This window comes from Protopterus annectens, chromosome 14.part0 (genome assembly GCF_019279795.1).
Source record: "Protopterus annectens isolate FY-2018-M chromosome 14.part0, PAN1.0, whole genome shotgun sequence".
NCBI classification, from domain to species: Eukaryota; Metazoa; Chordata; order Ceratodontiformes; family Protopteridae; genus Protopterus; species Protopterus annectens.
In genome coordinates this window covers 416,511,896-416,535,708 of record NC_056748.1, presented here as the reverse complement: position 1 = coordinate 416,535,708, position 23,813 = coordinate 416,511,896, and the positions used below count along the sequence as shown (strand labels likewise).

The following is a 23,813-nucleotide window of genomic DNA, read 5'->3' as shown; positions in this document are numbered from 1 at the left end:
ATTATGTGCTGTAATCTGGACTGGCTAATACAGGGGGTTCTCCCAAAGCCCCTTTAAGCTTTTGGAATGCCTGCTCACAGGCTTGGATTTACGCTACCTTATCTGGCTTATTTTTTCTTGTCAGGTCTGTGAGGGGAGCAGCTATTCTACTATAATTGGGAATTAACTTTCTATAGTACCCAGCTATCCCCAAGAATGCTCTCACCTGCTTTTTGGAAACGGGGCAGGCCACACCTGAATAGCTTCCACTTTGGCAGGTTCTGGCCTAATCTTACCACTCTCCACTCTGAATCCCAGGTTGGAGACCTATGCAATACCCACCTGACACTTACTGGGCTTAATGGTCAGCCTTGCCCTTTGCAGTCTGCCTAGGACATACCTGACATGCTGAGGCTTCATCATGTTAACATAGTGCAATTTGTGCCTCTGCCTCCTGCCTAGTAGGTTTACCATGTAATTAACATTACTGACCTTCCTTACCAATTTGAAGGGTCCCTCCCAAGCTGCCTGCAATTTATTGTGTCTGATAGGAATGAGCACCATAACCTGTTGTCCCACAGCATACTCTCGGGCTCGAGCATTCCTGTCATACTAGATCTCTTTCTGCTGTTGGGCTCCTGCCAGGTTCTCCTGGGCCAAACCCATAAGCTCCTTAAACCTTGTTCTGAGGTTTAGAACATATGCCACAGCAGACTCCTTATGGGATTCAGACTCACCGTACCACTCGTCGTGAATCAAATCTGAAAGCCCTCTCACCCTATGCCCATACAACAACTCAAAGGGTGAAAAACCCCTGGAGTCCTGGGGTACCGCTCTGTATGCGAACAATAGATGGGGCAACTATTTGTCCTACTCTCTCGTAAACTGGTCTGATAATGCCTAAAACCTGGTCTTTAGTGTAGAGTTTAACCTCTCTACAAGACCATTAGTCTGGGGATGGTAGGGGATGGTCTTTGTGTGCTTCACCCCACAAAGCTTTCATAGACAAGCCAGCAGGTCTGACATGAAACTGCCATCTTTGTCAGTTAGTATTTCTCTCTGGAAACTTACCCTGCTGAAAATCTCTAACAAAGCATTTGCCGCCTTCTCTGCCTCCATGAAGGACAGAGTCACCACCTTAGGGTATCTAGTAGCATACCACCAAGATATACTTCTTCCTTGTGGAACTTGGGTACTCAGAGGCCCCACAATATCCATAGTTACCCTCTGAAATGGCTCTTCAGTTACAGGTGAAGGCATCAATGGAGCTTTGATCTTGTCCCCTGCCTTGCATACCTTTTGGCACTGCTCACAGGTCCTGCAGTACCCTGTTACATTCCTTGCAATCCCAGGCCAATAGAAGTTCTTCATAATATGTCTCTTGGTACGCTTTATGCTCATATAACCTGCAAAAGGAATGTCATGAGCTATGGCTAGAAGTGCCAGATGGTAGAGTCTGGGCACTACCAACTGCTGTATTACCTCACCCTCTAGCCCACCCTCAGAAGTCCACTTTCTGTGCAGTAACTCTTTGTTCTAGTATGCAGACTCCCCTTTTCCTTGAGCATCAGGTGGCACCTTAGCTACCTCCCTCATGCCTCTTAAGGTGAGGTCCGAAAGCTGAGCCTCTCTGAACTCAATCTTTGTAACCCCTCCCAGCTCCCCTTCCACATGAAGCCTAATATCTTCTGACAGCGGTGCCTCACTGTCAGCCTGGGTACTATCACTCACCTCTGTCCTTGCAGTCACTCTGTCCATGGGAACATCATGACCTACCAGCAGCTGTAGCTCACTTTCAGGCTCACTGCTATAAGGTAGCTCCCTCCCTGAAATAACCGCATCACCATCCCCAGCTTCAGTTGTTGTCTCTGTCTGGGTCTCCCCAGGCTAACAGACCTACATGCCTGTCTCCAAGCCTGACTGCATGTAACTGCATGTACACAAGGTACTGCGTTATCAAAATCATTCCCTATCAATACATCTGCAGGAATATCCTCAAACACAGCTACCTGCTTGTTTCATTTTCTACACTCTCAGTCAAGTTGAACCCTGGTGAAAGGTATTTGGAATGGGATCCCTCCTAAAGCTCTGATTGGAGTGGACTGCCTAAGCAAGTACTGCTCCTCTTTAACCACTGCAGGCTTCACAATAGTTATGTCAGAGGCTGTGTCCCTTAGCAATGGCCTGTCTTCCATCCACTAAGATAGGATACAAACTCTGATGATAGTTTGATACCCCTGTTGTCTCCAACAACTTACTACTGGCACACTGTTGTTCCCACTTCCTGGCTTCCTCACCTTTTGTTCCCCACCTTGCTTCAGTGGACATTTGTATGCTACATGGCCACTCTAGTTACATTTAAAACTCCTAACCCCTGATCCTGGCTGTGTACCTAGACTAGTGGCATCCCTGTCTACTGGTAGACTCTGTTGGGGTGATATAGGCTGCCCACCATGGGTTCCCTTATAGATATGTGCAGCACTGGGTATCCCCTTCTTGTGCAGTGATGCCCAGGTTGCTAAGTAGACATCCCCCTTTCTCCCCAGCTCATCTGCAAAGTTACAGTCTTGGTCTGCCAACCTGATTCTCATGTCCTCAGGCAAAGTACTAAGGGCTTATTCCCTCACCAAAAGGTCTGCCAGTCTTTCAAAAGTGGTGACCTGACACCCACTCACCCACCCATGAAAATAAGTGCTTAATTCAGCAATAAAATCACATACATTTCCATCTGCCTTGTGTCTATGTTCACAAAACTTTTTTCTGTAATCTTCAGATGTTAACTTATAACAGTTTAATAAACATTGTTTTACTGTATCATAGTTTAAACAATATGTATCAGACAATTTAGAAACACAGTTACAGCTTTACCATGGAGTAAGGGGGTCAGGAATTGTAGCTAGAGCTCTTGGTCAACATTATACTATTTCCATACTCTTTCCAGTATATGAATAAAACTGTCAGTGTCACCCCCCCCCCGCAAATTGTGGAAGACATTTACTGATCTTTATTGCTTCTAGGTCCGGTTATTCCCTTCCCCATTATCTCCATGACCCTGACGAAGGGTCAACATCTCCCTTAGTGTTGTTGTGCTTCTCTTTTTCTTCAGCCTCCAATCATCGCAGTCTGTCATTTTTCTTCAATCTCCAAATGACACAGTCTCTCTTTGGTCTCCAAACATTTGGCCTCCAGTTGACACTGCTTCGTTTCTTCAGCCTCCAAACGCCACAGTCTGACTTCAGTCTCCAAATGTCATAGTTCATGCTGACGCTGCTTCTGCTTTTCTTCAGACTCCAGTTCAAGTCTTTTTAACTCCAGATGGATTTTAAGTCATCTGAGGAAAAGGTAAACTGTTTCTGTAGACTATACATCTCCAACACCAGACTGGTTGTCCTCCTGGTCACTGGTCCATTCTGCAGCTGCAATTAAAGCTGAAATAATTTTCTCTTTATTCTGGTTAGCATGCACCAGTCCTTTGGCTTTGCACACCTTGGCCAACTGATTCTTTGTCAGCTTACAATAATCCTTTGATGACATCTTTGCATGCTTTCCATGACTAAACTAAACTAACAAAAATAAATGAAACTGTTGTGAAAATGAAACTCTGAATGCTTACCTTGTGGCTGTTGAGAGTACACACACCATCAGTGACAACTGCCCACAGGCCATTGAAGTTCAATTAATATCCCACTGTTCTGCCACCAGTATGTGACAGCCTCTCTTTACCCCAAGCCAGTATTCAAGTAGCCTCAATCCTCATCACTGACACTGGTGAGAGATGGTCACTAAGAACAGGAATGGATTTACACAGTATTTCAAATGCAGCTGTTTGCATCAAGAACATTTTCCCCCATGAGCACAAAGGGAGCCCTCTCCAGACCTGGGACTGAACACTCTGTCTCTTCAGATCCCAAACAAGACTCACTTTGGAGCACTGTGTCCCTGTTCAAAGTAGTTGACACACCCAAACCCACATATTTGATTTTCACACGCGCACACACAAACGTGCGCACAACAAACACACACACACACACACACACACACACACACACACACACACACACACACACACACACACACACACACACACACCTGGGAAAGGCTAGTGCAGATTTACTAGCTGTGCCCACTTCTGCACAGACTATAAGGTAAACACGCTGCCACCAGTCAACTATTCTAAGGCTCTTACAAGGGTATTCAATTACACTGAGTAAAATCAATACTAATATAAATAGTAGAGTGTAATCAAAGCTGCAAAGCTTTTTGGAGTGGCCATGGTGTCACTAAAATAAGCACAAGTACTCTCAAGATTTTAAAAGTATTCTCTAAAATACCATCTACAATGAACGATGTAAAAATATTTAATAATAAGTAATACAATAGAAAACATGAGAATACTAAATATCTAAGTACAACAAACACCAGGGTTTCATTCACAGGAGAAATAAAAGTAACACAGTTGGACAGATTCAAATATATGCAGAAGAAACAATACTCAACTAATCTCAGTGTATTTCCTGACTGTCTAAAGAATAACCTTTCCCTACCTAAGTTAATCAATACAGTAAGGCAAAATTAGATGCTTACTTCCACAAGGCAAGGTGATGAGCTTCTAATTAAATGAATTGAACTCAGCTGAACTTACTTAACTGGCTGCCATACATTTGTGTATCAAATTTCAAACAAAACAAAACAAGCTGCTGTGAGAGTTCCATCCTCTCGGTGCTGGTTATAGAATGACATCACATTTGATCACCTGACTCTGGTACAGTACACATTCAGAGCTTTACTAAGATATGTTGCAGTATTTGAAAATCATTTAACAATTTCAAAAACTCTACTCTTCTCTTCCAGAATTCTTTGTTTAAACATATCAGTTATAATAACACTGGTGATACATTTTAACACAAGCATCTGTACAAGTCAGTGTGATAACTGGAGTTTTGAAATAATTTGTGTCATTTGTCATTTGACTAACTATACTGGCATATGTTACACATGCACTGCCCTATTCTCCCTGACACAGATGGCAATACCTCACATTGTCACACAACCCACATACTCTTTTTCCCTTTTCAGTTCTAAACACAAACGCACACATACAACTACAGACCCATAAGTCTCACTAGTCTTATATGTAAAGCCATGGAAGGAATTATCATGGAAATGATCAGTAGAGATATAGTAAACCTCCAGACACTGGACCCAACCCAGTTTGGTTTTGTCAAGGGCAGATCATTCCTACTCAACCTGGTGGACTTCTTTGAGAAGGTAACCAAAGCAATGGATGAGGGAAAAATGGTTCACACTGCCTACCTTAAACTGGCCAAGGCATTTGATACAATAGTCCACTCGGACATTGTTGACAAACTCAAGAGGTTAGGTACAAACTCATATGTCACCTTGTGGATAGCCAACTGGCTCGCAGACATGACCCAGAAGTTAGAATTGGGGAGTCCATCTCTACAAAAAGGCCATTCACAAGTGGAGTCCCTCAGGAATCAGTCCTTGGTCCTTTCCTTTTTGGCATTTACTTCTCTGAAGTCAAGGTCAATGCCAGTGGCCTCTGGCTGACTGTGTTTGCAGATGATTGCAAATTAGGAGCTGTCATTGAATCCGACACTGACACAAATGTTCTCCAGGAGGCGCTGACACAGACAAACAACTGGTGTCAGAGCCATGGACTCAAACTAAATGCCAAGAAATGCATAATAGTATCCTTTGGGAAGTCATCTACCCCTGGTAACTATCATATTAACAGCACACCCCTTAGAGCTGACCTAGTAGTCAGAGACTTAGGGCACACATAGATAGTAATCTAGCCTTTGACCATCAGATGTCTACAGTAGTGAGGAAATCATTCTATGTTGCGCAACTTATAAACAAAAGTATAGCATCTAAGTCCAAGGAAGACATTGTTTCACTGTATTCGGCATTCATCAGACCTATCATTGAGTACAGTGTCCCCTTTGGTATGTACCTATCCAGGTATAGCCAACAATTGGAATGGCCACAGAGATTCCTCACTAAAAGAATACAGGGCATAAGTAAAATGTCTTATGCAGACCGCCTCAAGGCCCTATCCCTGTATTCTATCTCCTGCAGGGTTTTTGAGGGGAGATCTATGTCTGGCATACAGGGCATTGTCAGACCCTACTCTGATAGACCTCCTGCATATTCACAAAACAAACAGCACCAGAATTTCCCATTCTAAAAACTTAAACCTTGTCTGTGATATAAACAGGACCTGCTGGAGAGACAAGTATGTATCCCAGAGACTTCCCTGTCTATGGAACAGGCTTCCTATCCATGTGAAGCGTTCCTCTCTAACCCAATTTGAGTGCAACCTGGGCGGTTGGATGGGGAACAGGACATTCATCCCTGGTTTGACACCTATGTCTGTAATGGTCACAGGCAACCTGTTAATGGTTCATCTCCCAGGCCCCTGCATGCAAATGTTTCATCTCCCAGGCCCCTGCATGTAAATGTTTCATCTCCTAAACCCCTGCTTACACTCATTAAGGATATCAGAACTTGTCAGCGGTTTGGGATGCATGGCTAGGCTTAAAAAGGTCCTTGTTGTCATAAGCCTAGTAAACACCTATGAAATTATGAATCTATGAACTAATAAATGTGTGTATTTGTTTGTTTATTTATTTGTCTTTGTTTACTGGGAAAGTCGGACTGGGTGATACGTATTTTCAACGGAGACCTGGAGAGAAAAGCTCCTTTTATTTACATTGCATTATACTTTATTCCAGCTGAACATAGGGTAGATACATTTCTATTTACATTTATAACACTTACAGTAGTCACATTTACAGATTCAAAGATTTTACAGAGGTAGAAGTTACTAAAGAGAAGGTCCACTTGAAACTTAAGTGGATTGTACAGGCAGGAGTTATGTATAAAAATGATTTTGTCATTTCAGTGAGAGGTTAAGAATATTCTGCTTAAGGAGGGTGTTTGAAGAGTATCATATTGTGAGTATAGAGTGTTAACCTGGTGATGAGCATGTGCAATACCAGGCCTTTTCAAGATGTTGTTTAAGCAGTGGTTTGTCTGAGAGTTTTATTTGTGTGGGGATACTATTCCAGAGTTTAGCAACATATTGGGAATAGTGAGTCTCCTGCAACATTATTTGACTGATCTGTGAGTGGTAAGAATGTGTTTGAGGTCCCTTGCTGGACAGTAGGGTAGTAGTATGTTTTGTATTGTAGGGCATTTTTCTGGATGGTGAATGAGTTTTTGTGCTGTAGTTAGTTGTGAATATGTTAGGTAGTTGTGCAGTTCAAAACAGTTTAATCACTAAGGTTATGACAGTGGTGGGTCCTGTGAGGGAGATTGGTGGTAAATTTAGCTATTTTATTGTAGCAGAAGGCAAGTTTATTTCTTTGAGTATTGTTTACATTTGTTAGGATAGGAACAGTATATAAGAGAGTTGGCAGTAAGAAGGTGGTGGTTAGAGATTTTCTTGAAGTACCTGTAGAGCCTGGTTTCTGGTGTGTAGATTTAATGGTGTGCAATGTATGCTGGTCATATGAGATTGTCATCTGTTATAATGTCTAGAAGTTTACTGTGAGTTACAGTTTCAATAGCAGTATCAATGCTGACTTTATGGTAAAATAGTACTTTTGATATTGGCAACTTTTTGAGGTAAAAAACATTGACTTAGTTTTGCTGGGGTTGAGTAGGAGGTTTGATTCTTTGAGCCAGGTTTCTACAGAGGAGAAAGATTTGTGGTTAATGTCTTGGAGCTTATTTATTGTCGAGGCTGCACATATTAATGTTAAGTAATTTGCATACTGAACTAAACTAGCATGGTGAGTGGAGGTGTGAAGGTTATTAATACATATATTAAATAGGAGAGGACCCAGGATAGAGCCCTGAGGGACACCTGTAATAACTGGTTGAAAGGATGATTAGGCTTGTTGCCTTTCAGATTGGTAACTAAGAAACCATGACAAAGAGTATTGTGAAAGCCCTGTTGAGGAGAATTGAATGAGCAGTTGCTGTTATGAGACAGTATCAAATGCTACATGGGGGAACACAAGATACCATTGTTTCTGTGTTGGTTTATTATATTGGTAAAATGTAGTAGAGTAGTAGTGGTGATATGCTGGGGTCTAAAGCCATGTTGTGTTAATGACAGCAGGTTATTTGAGGTTAGGTATTGCATCAGCTGCATATGGATGCATTCCTCTAATATTTTGGAGTGGGGGAGAGAATGCTATTGATGTGTAGTTATTAAACTCTGTAGATGTGTCATTGTGCAGTGGTATGATGTAGGATTTTTTCCACAGTGATGGGACGTACCTGTCTGCTATGGCTTTATTAATTAGTATGGACACAGGGAAGACTATGACTTCTGTGACCATTTTGAGGTAGTCTGATGGTAGTTGGTCTACAGCTATGGAAGAAGTTTTTAGTTTAAGGAGCAACATCATTGTAAGTGAGGTGGGTACTAGACAGTGTTGGGGGTGTTGGTTGGGCAGGGGTAGAGAGAGAGGGAGGCAGATGTATTAGTGTCTAAGAGAGATAATATTGAGTGTAAAACGTAGGAATTAAACTGTGGTGAGATAAGACTCTGTCACATTGTCTGTTTTTGGAGAAGTAGTGTTGGTCTTGTCAGGGTGGAGTAGTTTATTTAGTGATGACAAAAAACATTTTGGGTTGTTTTGATGTTTGTCTTGTAGGCTGATATAGTATGCTTGCTTGTCCTGTTCGACAGAGTTTTGCAAAGCTTCTAAGATTCTAAATTGCTGGAAGGCATTTTGACTTCTATTTTTCTACCACATTTTCCAGGCTTTATCCATTTTCATCATGTGCTTTTTTGTTTCTTTTGTTAGCCATGGTGCAGGGCTGGACTTTACTCTTTTATATTATTTATATTATATTATATATTTATTTATTGACATTTGTTGACTGGGAAAGTCCGACTGGGTCAGAATCTCATTTTCAGCGGAGACCTGGGGAGAAAAGCTCCATCCACACATTATATATGAGACATATAAAAAAAGTATTAAAACGTACATACAGATTCTAAAACTATAAATATACAGCATGTATAAACAGCTATTAAATGTCATTTACAGTATTTTTAATTGTTAATGCATTATACATAGTACTAGGTAAGACAGTCAATTAGCAGATGACAGTTTTTTTTTTTATTACAGGAGATGGATTTTGAAATTAAAGGTGTGGAAGGAAGATAGCAGGGATATAATTTTGTATGAGGGTTAGAAGCAGAGTAGAGTCGAGTCAGGATGCTAATTAAGTTAGGGTTAGTCATAAGACGACATTGTATGAAATAGTTATAATTTAGTTTGGGAAGTTTATGTATTGTACAAGTTTAGAGAGGAATTATTAAGTTGTTATGATAAATGAAAGTTCAGTGTAGAGGGTGTGGAAATATTACCTCTTTGGGTAGGTGCAGAGTTGGGGGAAGAGTTGTACAGACCAACCACTTTGGGCATCTACTGTGGTGAGCAGTATCCTCAAGATAGGAGAACACGGATCAGAGACTTTGCACCGTGGCAGGGCTAGCCACTCAACGGTGTAAAATATCCAAAATATGGCTCTAGGTGATTCGGTCATGTTGGCTAATGTCACCAAAATGGGCATGGGTAGTTACTGGTAATAAGTGGGTTGAGGACCTGGTCTACTCTGATCTATGCCAGGGGACCCTTGCTAATGGAGGGGGGGGGTATATGTGCCCCTATTGGCCAGTGTGTGCCCACCATAAAACCCAGCAGCCCTATGTTAATAAGCTACTGGCCGGCTGGTGTCTAGTTGCCCAGCCTGGGTTACCTGGGATAGCTCTGCTGAGTGAAAGCTGGATGTAAAACCAACCAACCTGTGAAACATGAACTGAGAATTGCTACTCTTAATGTAGGTTCACTGACGAGATGCAGCTTGGAAGTGGATGACATAATGATACAGAGGAGGCTGGACATTCTATGTATCCAAGAGATGAGATGGAAAGGCAGTGCAGCAAAGTCACTTGGCTTGGGATCCAAGCTCTACTACTCAGGAGGGGGACATTCTAGAAATGGTGTAGGAATTGTGGTGAGAGAGAGGCTTCAGAAGCCAGTGAGGGATAGCATCAGAATTAATGACAGACTCATGTCAATCATACTGCAGTGTAATGATAGGGCAGTACTCATAATCTCAGCCTATGCTCCACAGCAGGGTTGTGATAGTGAGGAAAAGAGTGCATTCAGACAACAGTTGCAGGACTTACTAGGTAAAGCAGGACATCAATAATTGGTGTTGATAATGGGTGACTTGAATGCACATTATTAGGACAGACAGAAAAGGATATGAGGACTGCCTGGGTCTACATGGGTGGGGCAACATGAATAAAGAAGGAGAAGCCATTCTAGACTTCTGTCTGACCAATGGCTTGATAGTAGCCATTACATGGTTCAGAAGGAGAGACAGTCACAAGATCACATACAAGAGTAGCCAACATGCAACTCAGGTAGACTTCTTCCTAGTAAGGAAAAGGCACTGTGGTAGAATCCATGATTGCAAAGTCAGCCCCAGTGAAACAATCGGCCCACAGCATAAACCACTAGTTGCCACAATCAGCTGCAAGCAATGGTCAGAGGAGGCTCTAACGTTAACAGAGACCAGGCTGAAGGCCTGGAAGTTGACTGGAGAGAAAGTACAACAGTTCAGTGAATTATTCAGGGTTCTAGCTCCCCAAGAAGAGGAGGAAATAGGTGGAGTTGAACAAGAATGGCAGTACCTAAAAACAGCATGTGTTAGGACTACAGAAAAGATATGTGGCTGAGCCAGGTATGGAAATAAGGTACATAAGGAAAGCTGGCAGTGTAATGCAGAAGTCCAGGAAGTCATAAAAAAAAGGAGTGCAGGAAGAAGTGGGAGATAGAAAAGACTGACCGGGCTAGGAAAGACTATTGGTTGGCTAGCAAAGAAGCTAAGAAAGAAGTTGCAGTAGCAAAGAGTAGGGCATCGGAGACACCCTACCAACTTCTGGAAAGGGATTCAGTAAGTGGCACAAAGAAACTATATCAGGTTGCAAGGCAAGGACAGAAAGATAAAGAAGATAGTCAGACACCATTCATAAGGGATGCCAGCAACAACCTGTTCACCAGTCCACAGGACATCAAAGGCCAGGTGGAAGGAGTATTTCCAGCAGCTTCTGAGTGAATAAAACCCCGCAGAAGCTGCACTGCCCCAGAAACAGCCTACAGTGAGAGAAGAAGAGGAGCCCACTCTAGGAGAAGTAAGAACAGCACTAAGGAAGATGAAGTCAGGGAAAGCAGCAGGCTCAGATGAGGTCACAGCAGATATGATAAAGATACTGGGTGAGATAGGGGAAAATGGCTCTTGAGGGTACTAATAGCAATGTGGAAAGAAAGGCATATCCCAGATGACTGGAGAATAAGTATACTTGTGCTAGTGTACAAGAACAAAGGGGACATCCACAACTGTGGGCAGTACAGAGGCATCAGACTCCTATCACATTGCATGAAAGTTCTGGAGAGGGTGATTGATAAATGGATATGCAGAGTAGTATAATGAAGATGGGAGATGAGCTGTTCAGATTCAGATCAGGATACAGAACAATTGACCCAATATTTGCAGTGAGATAGATAACTGAGAAGAAGCTAGAGATGAGGAGAGAGTCCAACTGGACATTCCGAGACTTGGAGAAAGCATATGACAAGGTCCCATAAAAGCTGATCTGGGCAGTACTGTGGTAGTTTGAAGTCCCAGAAACATTGGTAGAATTAATGCAAGTTATGTACAAGGACCTGATGACTCAAGTACAAACAGTGTTCGGCCTCACAGCGGGGTTCCTAGTGGGAGTGGGTATACACCAGGGTTCATCTCTGAGCCCACTGCTGTTCATACTGGTGATAGACTACATTAGCAAACAGGTTGGGGTGGGGGCAGATCAACAAAGTTGCTGTATGCAGACAATGTGGCATTACAAGCAGACTCTGAGCTAAAATTTCAGCAAAAGATAGTATAATGGAATGCAAACCTGAAGGCATATGGGATGAAACTAAGCACAGTAAGATGATGGTAATGGCAGCAAATTGGTGAGACTAGAGATAGAAGGGAAGATAGTAGAACAGGTTAACAACTTCAAGTATTTAGGAGGGGTGGTTGAGGAGAAGGTAAGTCTGAATGATGGGGTCAAAGCTAGAATCAGAGGGGCTGTAGCCAATTGGCAAAGAGTGTCAGGTGTAGTCTATGACAGAAGAATGCCAAAGAAGCTGAAAAGTAAGGTGTACAAGACAGTGGTGTGACCAGTGCTACTGTATAGTACAGAAACCTGGGTAGTAAAGGCAGAATAGTTGAAGAAGCTAGAGGTGATGGAAATGCAGTGCCTGAGAATGGTGGTAGGATGCACACTGTGGGACAGAAGAAATGAGGACATAAGAGCAGAAGCCAAAGTAGCTCCAATTGCAGAAAAGATCAAGGAGAGCAGCTTACGGTCTTTTGGACATGTGCAGAAAAGCAGAAGACAATCTGTTGAGGATTATTTGGGACAGACAGGAAGACGGTAAGAGGATGCGAGGACATCCAGCAAAGAGGTGGATGGATGTGTGAAAGAAGATCTGTGACAGTCAGGCATGAGTGTTGAAGAAGGCAGGAGTGTGGCACTGAATCAAGAGCGTTGGCGACAATTAACACAATACCCCGACCCCATGTAGAAAAATGGGAAAAGGGGGGCTGTTGCTGCTGATGTTGATGTTGATGATGATGATGATGATGGATAGGTGCAGGGGCAGACATGAGTGCTGAGTAGATAGTTTTTTAGGGTGGACTTAAATTTGTTGATGCACTCAATGCTATTTATGGTTGTAGGAAGTGTGTTCCATTGTTTTGCAACAGCATGTGAGTATAGGGACTGTCCAGCTCTTTTGTTCACGGTTATGAGTTGTTTGTTTTCTTGTGGGGATATAGGATTTTAGTATGGATTTAACAGCACAGCAGCTGTCTAGGTTGTAGATAATTTTATGAGCTGTAGATAGTTGAAGGAGGTTGAGATGATGTTGGAAATCAAGCCAGTTTAGTTCTTTTAGAGGTTGGCAGTGATGTGAATGGTAGGAGCTGCCTGTGACAAATTTGGCGATCTTGTAGTAGCAAGACTGGAGCTTATTTTTTAGTGATAGGTGCAGATTGGTGAATATGGGGGCACCATATAAGAAGGAAGAGAGCAAGTAAGTATTGGCAAGGGTTGTTTTGGTGGAGCTATCCAGGAGCTTCTTATCCCTATATACTGTTCCTAGTTTGCAGTGTGTTTTTTTATGGCCTTACGAATATGGTGTTCAAATGTAAGTTTATTGTCTATGGTAATGCCTAAAAGCTTAGCTTTGGATACTGTTTCAGTTTCTGTGTTATTCTGGGAGAATATTTTAAAGTCAAATGAGAGGGGTTTTTTTGAGAAGGGTAGATGTTTTTTTTTTTTTTTTGGGGATTAAGGAGTAATTGTGATTCTCTTAGCCAGGTTTTATTTGAGGTAAAGGTATATTGAGTTATTTGTTGGAGGTGCTGTATGTTATTTGGAGAATAAATTATGGTAGTATCATCTGTGTATTGGATGATGGAGCTTATGGGGGAAGTGTTGTGTAAGTTGTTGGTAAAAATATTGAAGAGTAGGGGACCAAGGATGGAACCTTGTGGGATCCCGATTTGATTAGTTTGGTACTGGGATAGACTGTTTTGCCATTGTACACATTGTTGATGGTTTGATAGATAGCTAGTGAACCATTTTTGGCAGGGTGGAGAGCAGTCAGTATTGCAGAGTTGTTGAAGACATTTTATGTGTAATACTGTTAAAAGCCTTTGACAGATCTAGTAGAAGTACTGAAGTAATGTTACTAGAGTCAATGGAATTGTTCACAGTATCCAAGAAGGAGATTAGTGCAGTGCATGTGCTGTGTGATGGGTAAAGCCATGTTGGGTTGGGGTGAGTAGATTGTTGTGCATAAGAGGATGAAGTAATCGTTTATGTATACATTTTTCTAGGAGTTTGGCGATAGGTGAGAGGATGGAGATTAGATGATAACTGGATGGTTCATTGGAACTGCCTTCTTTGTGTAGTGAGGTAATGACAGATGTTTTTTCCAGAGGTTGGGAACATAGGACTGTGTGGCAGAGAAGTTAATAAGAATGCTGACTGGGTATACAATGGCATGTGCACCAAGCTTTAAGTACTCTGGAGGAAGGTTGTCTGAGGAGATGGAGCATGGTTTTAATTTCTTAAGGAGCTTCAGGATTACTGAGGTTGGAACTGGTTGTAGGGAGAAAGGGGTAGGTGGTGTGTTTGCATTTTGGGGAAGAGGGAAATAGGTGGCTTTGGACTGAGGTGTGAGAGGATTGAAGTTGGACATAGAGGTTGTAGTATAAGTAGAGCCTGTTATTAGTTTGCTTGTACTACTGATAAAGTAACATAGTGGCTATTTGAGAAGATTCTTTATCTGGGCTTGGTGATGAATTTTGTTTACAGGCTGGGGTAAGGAGGTTAGAAATAGTTTTCCAGAATAGCTTTGAGTTATTGTTATGGTTAGCTAGTTGATTGGAGAAGTTTTTTTTTGCTGAACTGACTAGTTTATTTTTGCTTTATTCTGTAGTTTATATTTTATTAGATTTGCTTCATTTTTGTTGTTCTGCCATTCTTTTCAGGCTTTGTCCCTGATTTGTAAGAGTTGTTTAGAGGCCTTTGTTAACCAGGGAGCATGGTTTGTTTTTTTTTCTTTTGGTATGAAGAGGGGCAAGGTTGTTGAGAGTTTTTAGAAATATTTTGTTGAAATGGTCTACGGCTTTGTCTAGTGGGAGAGTTTTAAGTGGGTGCAAGTTAGTGTGTTTTAGAACATTTGTGAATTGTTGGTCAAAATTTCTTAGGTTTCTGGTGGTTTTATAGGTGTGGGTTCTAGTTATTTGTAGTATGGTCCTATAAGTGAATATAGGAAAATGGTCATTGAGTATATTGGTTAGGGTGTTGATGTTTGATTATTTTGTTGGGTCAGAAACTAGGATCCAGCCAAGAGTGGCTCCTAGTGAATTATTATTATGCATTCTGGTAGCATTAGTGACGAGTTGGGTAAAGCCGTACAGGTTTATGCTATTTGCAGGGGAGTCAATTATTAGATCTTGCCAATTGATATTTACATCACCTGTAATAATGGTCTCGTTGCTGATACTTTCTGACATCCAAGCAAGGATGCCTTCTAAAGTATGGATGTTTTAGCCAGGTGGGATATACAGTCCTGCTATGCACAACTGTTTTGTGTTATTGATTTGTAGGGTTGCAATCAGAATTTCAGTTTGTTTAAAAGATGGGATTGTTTTGTGGAAATGTAGTATAATGAGGGAGTCAGAATAAATGAAGGCTACACCGCCTCCTTTTTTTATTGATTCTGTCTTTTCTTAGTATATTATAGGCAGGGGGAGTTATTTCTATGTCTTGGATATGGGGTTTTAGCCAGGTTTTGGCGACTGCTAAAATGTCAGGGGCATATTTTGTTAGCCAGGTGTGGAATTCTGTGATTTTATTACAGACACTATGAATGTTTAGTGTTGCCAACTGAAACATTTTAGGTGGGGGGATTCGGTTGGATGTGGCATTAGATGGGGCCCCTGAGTTGGGGTGGATAACCCTACACAGGGATATTTTGTGTTGGATGGGGAGGGAGTGTTTTTGAAATGTGGCTTTTTTACTATTTGTTAAGTGTAATTTGCTGGTGGGTTTACTGGCTATAGTATAGGGAAGGATTTTGAATTTTGAGTAATGAATAAATTGACTTTCAATTAGGCTGGATGATATGTTATTGAAACTGTCTATGCGTCTGTCACTGTTAAAGGTTAAAGTTGCAGATTTGATGTATGTGGATTGTAGTGGAGATTTGAGGGAGGTGGTTTGAATTAGTACACTAAGGGTGATTGTTAGAAGTACTACAGGTAGAATGGTATGTGTAGTGCGTGACATGATGTAATTTGAGTTCTAGAAAGGTGTACTGTGAGGAGGAGGATGATAAGGGTAGGAGAGGTGAGATAGCTAGGAGGTGGGGCAAATTTAGTGAGATGGGTAAGTTCCTGTTAGAGTGTTTCTTACTGGATGATGTGAATAGAGGGGGTGGAGTTGTTGGTAAGTATAAAGGAAATGAAAGCAGGGGTGGGTGAGAATGGGTGTAGGGTAGCAGAGCTGAGTGAGCCAAAACGTAGCGAGGGCGAATGGACCGGGCTACACCCAGGGTCAGAAGTGGCTCACCAGAGACAATCAACAAACTCCACTCAGATAAGTGAGAGATGGTGGGGCACAGTACAAGTGGGAGAAAAGGACCGGAGAGTTACAGTCGGCAAAGAGGAAAAGAAAAAATAATATCAGAGGGGTTACGTGGAGAAGGACTTAAGTAAAATAAGTTATAGGGTGAAAGACTGGTTGGAGATTAGTTATAAGGTGAAAGACCGGTTGAGAAGGAGAGAGTAGTTGAAGAGGAAATAGAAGATGAATGCAGAGTGCAGGGAAAGATCAGGAAAAAGTGGGCAGCAACACCTAGAAGGAGGTAGTAGTTAGTGCTATAGAGGGTGGAAGAGAGGTGAGTGGAGGCTGGGGGATGCGAGGTCTGGTGGTGGGCCGTGGCCATTTGAATACCAGATTACAGAGGTTTTTAAAAACACTACATACATTGCTTAACTGGCTGGGAAGAGGCTAAAAGTCTTTTTGCTTCAGTATGTAGGGCAGCACCAATTCTGGGATAACACACTTTTGCTGGCTGGTTAAACCCTGTAGGTAGTTAAGGTGGGGGAAAGTATCATCTGAAAACGAAAATTCAAAGAACCATTAACTTTTGAGAATGAGGTCTCGGAAAGGGAGAAAAACAGCGACAGTAGTGGGAGAAAAGAAAGAGGGGAGGAGAGCAATAGTAACAGCAGATAGAGACAAAGTCTAGATGGATACTGAAAGGAATAGACTTAGGTTAAGTAGCAGTATACAGGAAGCAAGCACAGTTAATAGGTTACAGTGTAAATAAAATTCATCTTAAAACACAAAGAGTTTCTAGAGGTGGATTTTGAGCACATAATATCAAATGAACAGTGGAAGCAGCACTCAAAGGTCAGCAGCAAAAAGCAGTCAAATTGGAAGCAGTATAAATAATCATATGTCTAAACGGTGCTTATAACATTGACTACCATGTCCGTGTGCATTACACTGTTTCACATTTAATCAGGTCTGTTCCCTGCTGTTATTTTCACTGAAAGTAGTGTTGCAGTTATAAGTTCAGCTCTATAGCAACCGATTGGATGGATACCTTTAAAATGAATTAAAAATAGCTAGTTACCTAAAGGGAAAGAACACGTGGGGGGATGGTCGCTGATTACATATAGTTATTTCCATGCATGCAACCGCAACAGGTATAGGTTACCCATATTTTTTTCAGCTGTTGCCATTATTGCGGAAATGAAGCAGGGATAAAATGAAGCAGCTTAGTACTGCTTGTATATCAATAAACTGGGCATTAACCATAAAAATGAGGGAAATAGTTGTTTACATACAGGAGAAAACATAAGAAGGAAGGTCACCGACTACGGGTGACTGTTTCATTGCATGCAACCACAACTGTTACTAGTATAAAACAGGTCTATTCCCCACTGTTACATTTACTGTGCGAGAGCTATAAACATGCGTTAGGATTTATTACAACTAACGTAGTTCTGTCTTGGGAGTGAGTAGTACACACCACTGTGTGTGACTCAGAGCAAAAGGTTACTGAGTAATAAAACACACAAGGTCACTATCTGAACAAATCACAAGATGCTTGTAATTATGCTACATTGTATATATATTGTATCCAAAACAAAATCGCAAGGATGGCCTAACACTCACTGGTTTTCCAGCTGCTCACATCTAGCAAAATTACAACAAATGCTAGAGGGGAGATACTGGATGCACCGTTCAGGTAACAACATGAGGCAGACATAAAATGCAATATAAAAACAGGTAAAACTGCATAACATTTCAGGACGCTACAGATAATACTTAATTGTCATGATGAGAAATGCAGTCATTGTAATGTGGTTACAAGTGACAAAGACTAAAACATACAACAAGACAGAGCAGTTCAGACAAGTATACAATAAGCAATAAGATAGAAATACCTGAAATTTTAATCAGAAATGTACTATTCTAGGATGGTCTACTTGCACCACCAAACCTAAAAAATGCTGGGACTACAGGGGAAAGGCAGGGCAGAGAGAAAATGCACCAAGCTGCAGGTTGAGAAGTTTAACTGGCGCAAAGCATCATGGGAGTGAAGAGGACAGGTACAAGATGGGACAGGGGGCAGCACCCTTTAGCGAGACACCCAGGGTCATAAGTGGCTCACCAGAAACAATCAGCAAACTCTGCTCAGGTAAGTGAGAGGTGGTGGGGCACAGTACAGGTGGGAAAAAAGGAGCAGCGAGTTACAGTCAGCAAAGAGGGAAAGAAAAAATATCAGAGGGGTTACGTGGAGAAGGACTTGAGTAAAATAAGTTATAGGGTGAAAGACCAATTTGAAATTAGTTATAAGGTGAAAGACTGGTTGAGAAGGAGAGGGTAGTTGAAGAGGAAACAGAGCAGGGACACAGAGTGCAGAGAAATATCAGGAAGAAGTGGGCAGCAACACCTAGAAGGAGGTAGTAGTTAGTGCTGCAGAGGGTGGGAAAGAGGTGAATGGAGGCTGGGGGGTGCGAGGCATGGTGGTGGGCAGTGGCTGTTTGAATAGCAGGTTGCAGAGGTTTCTAAAAACACTGCATACACTACTTAGCTGGCTGGGAAGAGGCTAAAAGTCTATTTGCTTCAGTCTGTAGGGCATCACCAATTCTGGGATAACATGCATTCGCTGGCTGGGTAAACCCTATAGGCAGTTAAGGCAGGGAAATTATGGTTGTATGATACTGCTTAGCTGGCTGGGAAGAGGCTAAAAATCTCTTTGCTTCAGTCTGTAGAGCAGCACTAATTCTGGGATAACATGCATTCGCTGGCTGGCTAAACCATGTAGGCAGTTAAGGCAGGGGAAGGTATGGCTGTATAATACTGCTTAGCTGGCTGGGAAGAGGCTAAAAGTCTCTTTGCTTCAGTTTGTAGACCGCACCAATTGTAGGATAACACGCGTTCATATATTTGTATATTTATACATACTGGTGTTAGATTATTTAAGGTCTGTGAGATTATGTTATTTACATGTTCTACAGAAGTATCTGGTGGCATTGTTCTAAGTACATTCCAGTTTATATTGTTGTAGTGCGTCATTGAAAATACCTTTGCTGAAATTGGTTGTATTTCATATTTGATTATACCTAATATGTTTATTGTTATTGTTATGGTGAGTTCTAATGGCATATGTTGGTATGCTGTCACTTATGCTATCTGAGAGGCAGCTTACTTTTGTCAGTTTGTGTGGTTTGTAAGGATCTAGTCTAATGTTGAGTGTCTGCCTGCAGTTTTATTGATTCTAGTGGCTGTGGTTATTAATTGTTTGAAGTTGTATAAGTTTATGGATTCAGTGGGGGTAGTGGAATTCATGAGTTACCAGACTATATTTAACTCTCCAAGTATTATACTTTCATGGTTAATTTGTTGGGATAGCCAATACAGGATGTTTTTAGCAGTATCCTTGTTATTCCCTGGTGGTATATAAATTGCTTGTGCATGTCTATATGTGTATGCGAATGTGCATATTAAAATATATATTCTTCTATGTGCTTTGGTTGACGTTCAAATTTGTTGACATCCAAAAGACATACACAGTAGATCAAAAATGCGTATGTCAACCCAATAGTATGCGCGCACTGAGAGACAGCCTCTGTGCTTGCAAAACTGAAAATTAAAAAAAGATTAAAAAACATGTCTGCAGCCCTCCTTCCTGTACCCCTTCAAATCAAATATACTAACTCCAACATTGTACAAAGTCAAGGAATAGAGATATTTCCAAATCCCGGGAATTAGTGCAGTCTCGCACACTTGTCAACCATCAGTTTAGTCAACCAATAGTAGCCGACTAAACAGATGTCTACCAAACATACTGTCGACTGAACTATCTGTAGCCATATATCTATATCTATCTATTTAAGTAGATAGATATAGATATATACAAATACACACATATATAGGCATGTAAATATACATTATATGTACATTATATGAGGTTGCATGCATTATGTTACATTGATCATTTAACTCTACACCAAGCATGTTACTGGCTTTTTTTTTTTTTTTTACATCAAATAAGATTGCTTGTTAACATTCAGAAGGCATTTTAGTAAATGCAACTTTCAGTCTGTAATATCTTAATCAGTTTTAGAACTGCCCATATATATATATATATATATATATATATATATATATATATATATATATATATTTTTTTTTTTTCCAGTGGTCTCCCAGATCTAGAGTATTTGATAAAGCTGATTTTTTAGGACATCTGATCTTCCTTTTGAGACAATTCTTGCTGCAGTATAACATTCTCTCTTTGCAACTCACTTGAGCATCAGACTTCTTATAGTTTCTGTTTTTGCAGCAGTACTGGGTGTGACAGTTCTGGATGTGCTTTATTTCGCTTGGTTATACTTGTTTTATTCCTTCTCGCCATCTCCCCATTTTCTTAATGCATAAAATTAAATCTTAGTTCATCTACTTGATTAATAACTTTAGCTTCAGGCTTCAAACCTTTCAATGACTTTTTTATTATTACTCTTTTTCCAGCTTGCAGATGTAGTAGTCTCCTATAATTTCTAGCATTGTTCAATTTTCTGTTTCTGCTGATTTTTTCAGCATTTGCTTTACTTTACATACATTTTTTTGCCATTAGTAATACAAGTGAAGTAGTTAATTTACTTTTCAACCTCTTGATCATTATCGATGGAGCTGCCAAGAAAGTAAGTCATTTCAAGTGGTGTATTTCTAGATTCCAAAATTGTGAGTTGACTAACTACATAACTTTTGCTTCTGTTGCTTCTCATAAAATTCTTTACTATTTGGATTATTTTTTCCACTTATCCATTTTCATCATAATTAAAAGTGGACTGGATGTAATATACATGAATTCCAATTCCTGCACAGATTTTCTGAATTACTGATTTTGGGGACCATTGCCAATTGTGATCAATGTCAGGTATACCCTGTCTCACGAATATAGACTGTAGTATATGAATTGCATCAAAACTTTGTGTTTTTGCGCTTTCATTATTACAAGGCACTTGGAAAAATAATATGTATGTATAAGATCTATGATTCTCAATGGAACAAAGCTATGCCTACTTTACTACATGGATGATTAGAATGCTTTTCACTACCCAGAACATTATTGAAGCATTCCATTTATAATTTCTGTTATTTTTTTGTTATGGTATGAATTGCATTTGGCATATGTCTGTACCATTTTTTTATATTTAAGTCAATGTTCATGCCAGTCTAGTACATATATCTTGTGCTGTTTTGAAAGGTATTCCCGGAAGCATTATTTTTTCTCAGATGATTATGACTAAAACTTTTGACATGGAAGCCTTAGAAACAACTTATTCTTTCAATGAAAGAAAAACAAAGATTGGATTCTTTCTTAATTGAAATAAAAATAAAACTGAATGTTTTCCTGACCAACATTTTTCCATATAAAACTGAATGTTTTCCTCACCAATATTTCTCCCTTATATCAACCTCTCTTTCCAACATTTGGTAACTGAGTCTGTGTCTGTATAACTCAGAATTATAAACAAAGAATCACATCTTGAGACCTCAGAATTAAAAAAAACTTAAACCAAAAATAACAATCAAATTTACTACAACGTGGAGATCTGCTGCTTTCTTTCAGCTTAGCTTAATTGAAAGAGACTAAATTGAAGAACTGAATTTTTGTTGTACATTAAGTGGTTTGATTGAATTTTTTGTATATAAATTGATTTGAAGGTTTGGACAGTTCATTTTGGTGAAGATCAATGTGACTAAGTTGAACAAAACGCTAAGTATTAAAAGAAAATCTGTTCTGTAGAACATATGTATATTTTGTCATTGTTAATTGCAGCATTTCTGACATATTCTCTAGTTTTTTTCCCAGCAGTTTGATTTAATTTTGTGTTGTGTGTAGCTGCTTACCTGGCCTGTACTTCACTTTCAGATCACAGTTCTACAGATTGACATATCCTTTGCATTCTCAGATTTCCTTGTACGAAGAATTTATATGCAAGTAATTATAGTCTCTTTCCACCTGAAATTCTTTACTATAAACAAATTCATGGAATTTCTGATATCAGGACTCTATTGCTAACAGTTCATTTTTTTCTGAGTATTTCTCTTTTGTTCATCTGTGAATGCTTTTGACCCACAGGCAAGCAGTCTGTTCTGTTTGTAAGAACATAGCTCTTGTACCATTCTGATCAGAATCTACTTGCATCACAACTGGCTTAGTAGCATTATATAATTCTGATTATTGGTGAATCTCTTAAATTTTTTATTGAGCATTTCAGTACTTTTCCACTACATATCTCCTTTCTCAGACTACATTTTGCTCTAATAGCCTTCTTATAATACAGTCATGTCAGGTATATTAAGTACTGTATTGCATGATATGTTGTCATTCCGAAACATATTTATAATGCCTGTTTGTCTTTTGGCTTTGCCATTTTAATAACTGCAGTGCCTTTTCCTGCATTAGGCTTTACTTTTTTTACATATCTGGCCCGTGCATTTCAGAACTGTTGTTCTTTTATTTTACATTCATTCGTTCTTATTTAACTTGAATTGACATTGCCATAATCTCTGCAGAAACTTTACAGGAATGTTGTCATTCTTTCCTTGCATCTTATTCTACACCACAAATTTGTCAGTTATGCCTACAGTTACTTCCAAGCCTTTAGTTACCTGTGAAACAACTCTTTGGAATACCTCATGTGATGATGAAATACCAATTTAAATTATACATATCCTGTACCTTCTTAATGATATGTTAGTGTACACAGTATGTAGCTTTCTTCATCTAACTTAATCTGTCGGAGTACCCTGTTTATATCTAGAACAGAAATTAACTTAGAATTTCACATAACTGAGACCACTTCTCTGTAAGCCAAAGGTAATGCTCTTTTTAATCATTTTATTCAGATATTGCAGAGTGATACAAATGTAACTCTTGTCTTCCTTTGCAACAATAGTTGCCCTGTTCACCAATTTTGTTAGATTGAATTGCCCCTTAATAGCACCCAAGCTTCTCTTCACGGAAACTGCTGCTGTTATCTGCTGCTGAGAACTGATACTTTCCTTTGAGCATGTATTACTCACATAGCATCATGATTTATTTACATATGATAGTGTCTTGGCAAACTAAGCCTGTAAATAAGTCAGCATATTCATTAAGGATTTTTTTGTTTTAATAGCATACACTATTATGCCTTTGTGATTGTGTACATGTGTAGTCTTTATTTTCACTCTCAGTTCAGTTTTTTTCTAATTTATATCAAGTCAAATGATATTTTTTCTAATCTATATCAAGTCAAATGACTTTAAGTTTTGGGAGAATTAACATCGCCAAATGCTATGTTGTGAAACAGGATCTTATGCATCTTGGTTTTATTTTAATATACCAGTATATCTGATCCTGTGGCTTTTTTTGTGATCTGAATATGTTAGCAGTGCACCCACCCATTTAATTTCAGTTTCCTTGAAGCCAAATGCTTCAAATGCATCTTCAAAGTATTACCCTCAGGACCTGTGTCTAGTTCACATTTAATATTTTGCTTATTCATACTTACCATTTCCTGCCAGCAGCCTGACACACTCTTGTCTCACTGCCTCTGTTGCATTTTCAGACTTCACTGTT

At 40.1% G+C, this 23,813-nt stretch overlaps 1 protein-coding gene across 2 annotated transcripts in view; it reads left to right on the top strand.

Annotated features, from left to right (window-relative positions):
- FANK1 (fibronectin type III and ankyrin repeat domains 1) overlaps positions 1-23,813 on the top strand; it is a 1,042,588-nt gene that overhangs the window by 4,444 nt on the left and 1,014,331 nt on the right. The gene's annotated exons all lie outside the window — the stretch shown is intronic.